Raw genomic sequence first — 11,569 nt, 5'->3', positions numbered from 1 at the left:
GACCAGACAAAATATAAGGGACTAAGAGAAAATGCTGCCATTTCGTAGAGTGTACAAAATTACAAAAACGTTCCAATGTTATGTCATGAAAACTACGGAGTGTTTATATGAAGTTTAAAAAGTAATAGCAAAACCACTCACCCTTATCCTGAGTTCACTGGAAAAATTTATGCAAAGAATAGAAATCTCCACAAACATGAGATGAACACAGGAAGCAAGTAAATACAACATGTTTGATGCGTAAGGTGAGATACAATGTGGAAAGTTATGGGAATACTGGGGACACTGAGTACCTGCGCAGATGTTTGAAACTTTTAACACGCTTTTTGTGTAAATGCTGTTGTGACTCTCGGGTCCCACCCATTTTCCAGTCTGGATCACACTACACAGGAGGAAACTATACTCTTACTTGGCTCCCCACTTAGAAAGACACGTTGTCAGTGTAGGAAAGTGCCGAGCTAATATTTAATAATATTAAAATTTAAATAGGTAATGCTATCTAATAAAACTCATAGTGTTTTAAAATCGGAAAGTCTGAAGTGAATAAAGTGCTCCTATGGAACGCGTAAGGGGCCAGTATGATCGTCGCAAGAGCGGATGGAATTAAGGTACAGGAAGGGTGTACCTGTTAATGACAATGTTAAGAGGCACAGGAAGCAGAGGGAGATGTCAGAGGACAGGAAGTAGAAAGCAATTACGGTGACTCCTCCTCTCATTAGGAGTCAAGCAAGGCTCTTGCTGGAGTGTCTTCAGCTGTTTTTTGCAGAGCTGTGGTGATTCTCTCAACTTCTGTTCCAAAGGAAATAGTTACCTTTCCCCCAAGTCATGCAGGACCTACCTACTCAGACTCTCGGCCATAGCTGCACCTCCCATTTGTAATTTAGAAGAGGCTTGCAGTTTCTGTGTGCCTACCCTGTAGGTCCACGAGAAGGCTCAACTCTGACTTGCAAGATAATCCATTAATTCTTCAAATGAATTACCTACCCCTAGGTTGATGCTTGGAGTCAATGTCCTTCTGTGCATTTAAGAGCTTGAGTTCCCTGTATAGGGGGTTTCCGAAATCCCTGAGACAGGTCACACACTTAGTTTAGTAATGGTCATCCAAGGCTCTGAGAATTCAGATCATTGCCACATGGATCCCCGACCACTTTGTGCGTATTCCAAACCACAGCACCAAAATGGAAGTGGACTTTTGAACACCAGGATTCGTTGGGATTTTTCTGGTCAGTTAATGTTCCTCTTTGGAGGCGAAGAATATGCAAAGGAATTAAATTGAGCAAAGGTGTTAAATGAAAGGAAAGGAAACCAGAAAACAGTGTTAAGTAAGACAGGATCATGATATGAAATGCCGGATCACAGATGTGAAGACCCAGAGCCGAATGCAGCATTTCCTTAATTTTACAGTGCGCACTAATGTCGACGTGAATTGTACTTCCTATCACGCTGAAAGTATTTATATTCGGGACTCTCCAGGAAAAGAAAAGAAAATTAATCAAATAGTATACTGTGAGAGCTGGAAACATCTCCTGGAACCCTCCACCTGGAAGTATACATAACGACTGGAGATAAAATGGAGATATAGATCTGATCATGTCAGATGCGAATATACAATGATAAGATACAATGCATTATCGGAACTGTGCGTACAATTTCAGAACTGAGACGGAGACCTCCACTTTTAGGTACCACTGCTCTCAATGTTAATGTTTCCAGCACAGGACTTCTGTCTTCCAAAGGGAAAAAGGGATCCCGGAGAGGGTTTCAAAGAGAGAAATATGTAACCATCAAGTTCTGCAAGATGAGTCCAATGACACTGACCAAAATTCCTTCTTGGTCAGTGTTCTTTAGGTGGATCATACAGTAGAATGTTGACACATTGGAACTCTGAAGTAGCTAATGAATGAGCACCAGAAGCAAGGTCAGAAGTAATAGTATTATTCTTTTCTACAACGCATTGACACCAGTCTGCAATCTGTATCCTAGGTCACATAAACATTTTTTTCTGTGTAGATAGTGTTGTGGTTTGTCTTTGAGTGCTGTCTCTATTTCTGGAGAAATTTTATGTGGTGGTACACGGGAATATTTTTGTGACCTCTGGAATTATTTATATTTCATTTGTTAATACTGAAGCGTCCAAAAAAGCGTTGTTAGGTCTAGTGGTCCCAGTAACACCGTTATTCTACTTCACATAGTCCATGCTGCATCCCATGAATAAAATACCGACTTGTTTTCAGGTTATGCAATGTGTGAGTAGATTACAATGTTATATTGCTTACGCATGCATTAACTTGGCTTTTTCTCCCTTTTTGTTCTTTTTCGGCTCCACCCATTTTCCTCTTTGAAATCATTGCCTCCTTAATCGAGCAAAGTAAGAATACTTACATAAGTAGGGCATTGCTGCTCACACCACGCTGTTTTCGATACCTCTGGTATGCTCTGAATAACAGAATGTACTCACTAAGCCCAGAGAGTGTCCCTGCATCATGGTTTAGGTCCTGCCCATGCACCACCACCCCCGGGAGTTTGCACGTATTTCATGTTAAAGCTTTCTCCTTCCATAAAGAGTCCGGCTTCGCCAGAAGTGGACACTGGGTGCTGTTCTGTGCCTTTGCCATCTCGCCTTTCTAGATTGAAGGTGAAAAAAAAAAAAAAAAAACCAGCCTCGTGAAGACAGACACACAGACCAGCTGGTGGCACCAAGGCTAATAGTTAAAGAGTTAGTCCTAATTAGAATTAGACTGTCTCAAGTTTGAACCCTGCTTGTCAGCTCTGTGACCATGGGCAAGCTATTTTGTCTCTCTACACGTCAGTTTCTTCATTTGCAAAATGCAGGTGACATCAAGACCTGTCTCAGTGTGTCTTGGGAGAATTTGGCGAGTTAGCACAGCAAACAACACATAATTGGCTCTCGGCAGTCGCGCAGTGCTGGGATGGGATGGGCACCGGGATGGGTGGATTGCCACGAAGCAAGATAGGGGTCCCGCTCCCTTAAAGGCATTTAGAGATTACCTCTGCTGGCTGCTCGGGAAGGGCTGGTCGTAGAGTATTATCCAATATGGGAAGGAGCATGAGAACCACATTGAAACACTTTTACCTCCTTTTGTCGAGAAAGAAGCCATTGGCCCTTTGCATTAAACTGAGTCGAGGTGAAGTGGCCGGGATTACTCAGGGTGCAATATTATCGGTACCCTCGAAGCATCAGAATCCACACGTGCGTGCTGCTAATTCATCTTTTCTCACTGCCTCTTACTTGCAGACCCCTTCTCTACCATTCAGTCGGACACGATAGCTGGGAAGATAAATGAACTCAAAAGAAGCACAGAACAATACTGCAGTTTTTAAATCTGTCACATTTCTTCCCCCACTTCAAATTTGACTTGACAACTACATTTATTTCACCTCACAATTGCTACAGGTTAATAATATTGTTTTATCAGGGAACATTTATCTTGAGGAAGAAAGTTATCCTAATGCAGCAGATAACTTATCCAAGGACAAATAGAAAGGGGGCTGTGTCTTGAGGGTAATGCTAATGCCTGGCGTGCTATAAAAATAAATGAAATCTGATTAACGCTATTGGGAAGAAGAATAAGTCATAGTTCCTGTGAAATATTATTTTGCTGATTGGAACCATTTCCATTTTTTGTCAGTTCAAAACATTGTATTAAAGATGATGAGAGATGACTTTAACTGTGACAGAGATCTCAAGTCCTGTGATTAAAAGTGGTTGTTACAGGCTTGTAATCCTGCGGGTTTAGTCTAAAGTATTTTCTCCATAAATTGAAAGAGAAACACACTAAGAATTCAGAAGATTTTAATTAAAGTGGTTCAAAAAAAATTTAATGAGAGTTTTAAAGGCTGGTTCGCTAAGTGTTTTTGATAATGAATTCAATTTATGGAAGAAATTTGCTAGCCAGTTGTGGGGATGCCAAAACAGCCTTCATCTGCACAATGTATATCTTCGTGGAAGCATTATTATTAATTACCCCGCTTTTACTAATTCACAAAAGTGAGTCCATATTCAGCTCCATTCCGATACATTCCGATGGTATTAAACCAAGCATCTAAAAAGTGGCAACAAAGACTTTTAAAAGGAGAAAAACAGACCACAGAGGGTCGGACAGGATTCTCGGGACCGTGAAACAAATGTCTTTTCAAAAATAGCTCGTTGGTGTAGAGAGTGAAAGCAGCCTGGGTCAGAAGCGAAGAAAGAACGCACAAGAGCATAATTTCTTTTGGATTGGACGGCCGAAACACATCCAGTGTAAAAACCGCTCTTTCTCGTTTTTCCGTGAGCGTGCCTGCGGCACTGTGTGGCATCCTCCACCCCTGCGAGGCCAAAAGTCAGCAGTGCGGAGCACAGTGTGAGAGCCAGCACTGCGCAAAGAAAGCAGGCGATGCAGGGGTGGTTTCAGTAGTAAGTCAACCCACTAACAATGATAATGGCTTGTGTGTATGCAGGCCCTTTCTTTCTGAAGCCCAGTGGGTTTTTAAAACACGATTCTGTTCATTCAAAATGCACCCCTATGATTAGGAAGGGCACAGGTTTAATTAACTCTGTTTTATGGATGAGGAAACTCACAGTATCCTGGATTGATAGGTAAATATTACAATGGGCCCCATTCGCTGTCCTTTTCTGTTGCCTGGTTAGGCCCTGGTAAGGCAACAGTAGGTCTCAACTGATCACCAAAGAGACGGGGAAAGGGGCCGGTGACGGGCGAACCAAGGGGGCGATTACAATGACCTCAGTTGTCCACTGCGGTACCAGCCTGTCTTCTGCTGAATTTCCAAGGCAATATTCCAGTGTAAAAGTCCCAATCCCAAAGACTATGCTGTTAAAAAACAAAAATAACAAACAAACAAATGGGGCACCTGGGTGGCTCAGTCCATGAAGCGTCCAACTCTTGATTTCAGCTCAGGTCATGATCCCAAGGTCATGGGATTGAGCCCTGTGTCGGGCGTGAAGCCTGCTTCAGGTTCTATCCTTCTGCCTCTGACCCTCTTCCCTACTCATGCTCTCTCTCTCCAACACACAAAACAAAGAACCAAGATGTCAGTAACTGGGTTGTTTTAGATCCACCCAAGCTTTGCCGTACCCAAATCACCATGGAATGGCTCTAATGTATTTTTATAAAACTTTGAGTGTTTAGTCATCAGAAAGGTGGTACACACTTGTTGAAAACTAGTCATTCAGTTTATTAGGAGTTAATTCTTCAACTGGCCCTGAAGTTTCTTAAGAAAGTGGTAAAGGAATGAGATAAGTTCAAAAGAAACAGAAAGGCAGAAAACCTGCCAACTAGCTTTTTTCCCCTCACTCTCAGGGAATCTGCAGTCTTGGTCCATTCAACCGATGCTTTGCTTTGGGCCAGCCATTAAATAAGACCCCGCTGTGCGGGGAGGAGATTAGTGTTTTTGTCGTTGTCAGTTTGTTTTGTTTTGCTGTGGGTGTGTTTCACTTACAGAATGGCATCCTCTCTGAAACTTCCGTTGGAAATACACAGTTTGTGATTATATTATGGGTGTGTGGGGTGCAGAGAGAGTCACAGTGTAGCCCTAAGTTGATCACTCCTTTTATTTATTTGTTATTCTTCATTATTTTATTACATAAGTTGGAGGTGTGCAACATTTTACTTTGACATGTGTATACATTACAAAGTGATCACCCCCAAAAGTCGAGTTACCATTCATCTAAGTTGAACACTCCTTATAAATATGAGAAGGTGAAGAAAGACAGTATCCAGATCGTGAACCAGATAGCTCCCCCAGCACCCAGTCATGAGGTAATTTTCGTAGTTGGTTTTTCAGACCAACTCATTTATTCATTCGCTTTTATACAACAGATACTTGTTGAGTATCTGTCATGTGGAAGGCAGTATTCTAGGAGCAGCCAATATCATAGGCATGTCTCTGCTCTTAGGGAGTTGATGGTCCAGTATGTAAGATGGCATCTTGCCAGTGGAACGATTCATATGCCCAGAAGCAAGTCTCCTTCTGAATATGTGCAATGGCATATCCTTTGCACACTTACTTTTAATACATTGGTTTTACAACAAAGTTAATATACTAGGTCTTCAGTTCCAAGCAGCGTTAAAGAAATGCTCCAGTGAATGGTGCCTTCCATTTTATAGTCTCTCGTGAAGACAGTCAATATGGCATTGGCATTGGCAAAAGTGAATTTACCAGTGAATACACGGTCACTCCTATTTTTAAGTGACAGCCTTTCGGTTCCATAAAAATGTAAAATTGTTCTATCAAACTACCTGAGATCAAGCTCTGTACGTTCTTATATCATCGCACTATGGCGGTGCTTTTGGAGAAAGACGCTGATGTTGCAAGAAAAAGTCCCACTGGAACCCTCCCACCAAGGTCCCCCACAAGTGTCCTCACTATTGCTCACTGGAGGGCTGTTGTAGAAGTCCTTTTAGGTCATTATAAGAAATCTCCTGTTTTTAGGTAGAGGTTGGGAAGGAAACATTATTTTCTGCAACAATTTAAGAGAAAACACAAATGCAGATTGGGAGAGGAGTAAGAGATCAGTCATGGACTAATCAGGAAGCAGAATCCACTTGGGAGTTTAAAATAGCGACAAGCATAGGCCGTGGGGGAGTGGGTGGTGGGAAAGCTAAGAACGAACAGGAAAAGTGAGCCAGCCCTTTGCCTATCAAAGTGAGTAATGACTGTTGCCTCCAGGCTGGAAGGATAGAAGAAGGTTATGTTAGTGGAGCCCGGGAAGTCCATGGCTCCCCTGGGGAACTGGAGCCATGGCAGAACTGGCAGGCCAAAGCTAGAGTCACAGATGAAACATTGCCACAGTCACATCGTCACTGGAAGCGGAGATGAAGAGAGCTGTAAGCCCAGCATTCTCTGTCGACCCCAGCGCCAGTATCCCAGCAGATACTCCCGGTTGGAAGTCAGTAGAAGCGTGAGAATCCAGCCTGAGAGGGGTCTACACAGAAGAGCTGAGGAAAGGTTGAGTCATGGATGTGAGACCAAACAGCCCAGCGCTGCCCCAGAGAAGTTAAGAGAAAAGACTCCTTCTCGTTGAATAGAGACATCTACAGACAGCTGGGAAAAGCGACTGACATCACCTTAAAAATATATATTTTTAAAAAGGAATGAAATTTGTCTTAAAGAATGATGAAAATATGAATTTGAAAATGAAAAATATGACCTATAAAAATAAAACCACACCAAATTACCTGGGGAGGCTAGTGTCTGAAAACAAGACAGAGGTGTAAAAGCATCGCAGTTCCTTATACCCAAAATAACCATACATAAATTTTATTTTATTTTTAATCTTTTAAAATGTTTATTTATTTTTGAGAGAGAGAGAGAGAGAGAGAGCACGAGCAAGGGAGGGGCAGAGAGAGAGGGAGACACAGAATCTGAAGCTGGCTCCAGGCTCTGAGCTGTCAGCACGGAGCCTAATGTGGGGCTTGAACCCACGAACCATGCCATCATGACCTGAGCCGAATTTGGACGCCCGACCAACTGAGCCACCAGGCACCCCTTTATTTTTTTTAGTTTTATTTATTTATTTTGAGAGAGACAGAGAGAGCATGTGCAGGGAGGAGGGTCAGAGTAAGGGGGAGAGAGAATCCCAAGCAGGCTCTGCACCGTCAGAGCTGGACCCAGGGATCCATCTCACGAAACGTGAGATCATGACCTGAGCTGAAATCAAGAGTCAGAGGCTTAACCAACTGAGCCACCCCGGTGCCTTTAAAACCATGCATAAATTTTAAAAGATCGGTTACAAGATAAACATAATCAAACTCCTCCCTGTATTACATTTATTAACTTTTTTTACTTATAAAAAAATGAAGTGGATAAAAGTGGAGATGAAAACACTACCCAAATCTTTATGGGAGGAATGAAAACAACTTTTAATAAAGGCTACTACATCTGTTGTTTCTGGATGGCGATACTCCATATAATTAATACATTTTTCTTCACAAGTGAATGCATGTTAATAAAACTCTGTAGTAAAATTCCAATAATGGTATTGTTTTTTATTTGAAATTTTGTTTGTGACCTTACATAATTTTGTTTTGGAATCACCTGCAGTTTAAAAAGGGAATAGCTAACTTATGCTTATAAATATCAAAGTGATAAAGTGTATTAGCATAAAACGGTAAGGGGCACCTTACCAATTTGATGGAATATTATGAACTATGGATATTTATAACAGCGAATCCTTATGTTTTATAGAGTCAGAAAAAGCAAGAAACCAAATTATATCATTAAAGTATACCCACGTATGTATAAAAACAAATATGCGACATGAAAAGAAAATATTTCAAATATATGAATCATTTTTAATATTATTAATGTCATTAAGGGCAAGGCAGTTTGTTTTCTTCTACTTTCCAAAATTAGCCTAAGGGTATGTACTATTTTGGGGCGCCTGGGTCAGTCGGGTAAGCGTCTGACTTCGGCTCAGGTCATGATCTCGCAGTTTGTGAGTTCGAGCTGTAACAGCCCAGAGCCTGGAGCCTGCTTCAGATTCTGTGTCTCCTCCTCTCTCGGCCCCTCCCCTGCTCATGCTCTGTCTCTCAATAATAAATACATGTTAAAAAAAAAATTAAGAGTATGTAGTATTTTATGATTTAAATAGATTTGGGACAAATTTTTAATAGGTTAAATGTGTGGAGTCCATAATGTGATTTGGCCGTGTTCGTAATCATCTGACATGAATAAACTCATTGGATCCTCTCAACAAATTTACAAGGAACATATTCCCCTCACCCCATTATGCAAATAATGTAACAGAAACCTAGAAAGCGTTGGCACCTTGCAGATGATCACACAGTTCCGGAGTGGCAGATCCAGGGTTTGGGCCCAAGGGAGCTGACTCCGGAACTCAATCAACACTGGCATAGTACCGCCTCAGTCAAGAAGGTGGCACGCAGATTGAAGAATTTTAGTTCTTAAAAAGTTCTATGGATCACAGGTTCTCATCCTTGCTTGTGATAACTTGATGGGCTATGGAAAGTTGTTTGATAAGTGCTCACATTATTTCTCTGATGCAAAGTGAGTCTTTTCAAGCACCATTTATTTAACACTAGAGCTCAGTGGTTTTCCCCTGTCCAGGCAGGTGTGCTTCCAAAGCCTCCTGCTTGTCCTTGAGCTCTGAGGAGCTATCACCCTTGTTTCCTGGAAGTTGAGGTATTTGTGTGTTACAGACTGTGAAATCAGAGACAGTCGGTTTCTATGGGAACCAGCTTTACTTAATCCAAAAGGGCAGCGAAGAGGAATTTGTAAATGTTACGGAGGGAAGAACTATCCTCAGTTTGAAACACTGTTTCTTTTACCTCCTTTTTTTTTTTTTTAATTTCACTTTCAGAAAGTTCTCCTTTTAATCCTATGCATTTGAAGGAACTGCAACATCTTTACCTGAATGATTTAGCAAACTTTTTTGTTATCTGTCTTCACAATGTCTAAAACCAAGGAGCGCTGTCTTTTCACAGATTACAGAGCGATACGTGCTTGTGTTTTCCTCAGCCCCAGAAGTGGGCATCGCAGTATTGGAATATATAGATTAGATTACTTTCACAATGGTCTTGAATCTTTGGGTAAACACAGGGAGAAGGGATGGAGATCGGCAATTGGAAAAGCTGGTGTTATTAGTCTGTTTTTTCTTTCTGGGTATCTGGGTTTTCTCAGCAGTTCAAATTGGATTGTAATTCAAAAATTAAGGGAAGAACACCATTGCATCATATTTTAACCCCAAATTGTATATTTCTATTCACTATTGGGTCTTTAAACTATATGAGAGCAGTATTTTCTTTTAACCTAACTTGGAGAAATCTTTAAAAAGTTTTAAAGTAAATGATATTATCTTCTGTAGAAAGCAGTGCCTGACAAAGTATCTCAGGATTACTAGGAATTATACTTTCAGTACACCTTATTATGAAAATACTTAATATGTTGAAAAATAATTTCTTGTGTGCATGCTGTCAACACACACAAAAAAACATGATGGATTTATCATAATCCAGTCGGTTCCTAAAATGAAGGGGGTTGGTGGCTAGATGTGAATACTTTCAAAAGGTTTATTGCAGGGATCAAAAATATCATTAACAATATGAAAGTAATGTTTTTCAAGGAACACTCTTTTCCAGTCATCCTTTCTCTAAATTCTTTGCAGCTTAGCATAATGATGTTTAAGAGAAGAGCCATGCAATGCTCTGTCTCTCTCTGTCTCAATAAATAAATGTTAAAAAAAAATTTTTTTTAAAAAAGGGGCGCCTGGGTGGCTCAGTCGGTTGAGCGTCCGACTTCGGCTCAGGTCACGATCTCACGGTCCGTGAGTTCGAGCCCTGCGTCGGGCTCTGGGCTGATGGCTCAGAGCCTGGAACCTGCTTCACATTCTGTGTCTCCCTCTCTCTCTGACCCTCCCCCGTTCATGCTCTGTCTCTCTCTGTCGCAAAAATAAATAAATGTTAAAAAAAAAAATTAAAAAAAAAAGAGAAGAGCCATGCAGATGACTTCATCATGGCATGAAATCAGGGTATAAATTATTTTATCATAAGATGGAATTAAAGAGAAGACTAGAAATGTATCAGCTTATCAATAAACAGGACTGGGTGTGAAACTTTCAATATAGAGGCATACATAAATGTAAGATTACACAAACAAGACAAGACATCTTTATTACCTTCTACGCACAGAGGACCATAACTTAAGGCTTCTAGTAACCTTAGAGAATTGAATGTCCCCTGACTTAAAACCTCCCAAATCTCTATTTCTGTGATAACGTTTTGTAATTGTCGAAAAGGACTAGTCAATTCCTCTGCTCTACGGTAAGCCCATCCCTAAACCCTCAACAGTTGTACATATTTCCTACAACCTCTACCTCTTGCAGATTAAAAGAGGGCTCTGAAGGACGCCTGGATTCACTATGAAGCAGATTTCAGTGTGTTCCATCCTTTTTGGACCCTTTCCCAAGGGATTTTAATTACTAAAGTGCCCCAAGCATGTTTGCTTTTCCATGATTGGTTTTCAAAAGAGTAGCACTGTCCTTTACTGTCCTTTAAGAGACACAATGACAGTGACCGTGCTTTTCATCATTTGAGAACTTCAAACAGTAAAACCTAGTTTTCAGGTCCAAGTGTAAGCTGGTATTACTTATTGCAAAAATGCTTTCCAAGCTTTGCGCAGTGGCAGTGTCGTAGCCAATGAGGTTTATCCGAGAAGCGATTACTTGCTAATTAAAAACTTTTCCCAATACCCTGCCGTGACAACTTGAAAAATGCTTTCCAACGTTCTACATAGTCATAGCACAGAAATGGGCACCCACTAAAAAAAATTATAAAAGTCAACTAATAGAGAAAGAATAATCATCTCAGAAGGTTAAGAAATTTTTCTTCAAATAATAAAGGTCACCAGTGTAAGTAACCTACCCACAAAAAGATTCAAATTGATATCACACAGGACGCTTAAATTATGTCATCGTGACTAATTCTAGATTTTCTTAACTTGTTGCATTTGTTTTAGTGTTCTTATTTTGTGCATTTGTATTCCTAGATTGTATACATTTTTAATTAGCATTGCTATCTGGCTACCTTTA

General features: G+C 40.7%; 1 pseudogene; it reads left to right on the top strand.

Annotated features, from left to right (window-relative positions):
- Window positions 1–11,148: 11,148 nt before the first annotated feature.
- On the top strand, window positions 11,149–11,329 carry LOC125920466 (uncharacterized; annotated as a pseudogene).
- The last annotated feature ends 240 nt before the right edge of the window (window positions 11,330–11,569 follow it).

This window comes from Panthera uncia, chromosome B4 (genome assembly GCF_023721935.1).
Source record: "Panthera uncia isolate 11264 chromosome B4, Puncia_PCG_1.0, whole genome shotgun sequence".
Lineage (NCBI taxonomy): Eukaryota > Metazoa > Chordata > Mammalia > Carnivora > Felidae > Panthera > Panthera uncia.
The sequence above is the reverse complement of the archived record's forward strand: the minus strand, read 5'-3'. Positions and strand labels throughout refer to the sequence as shown.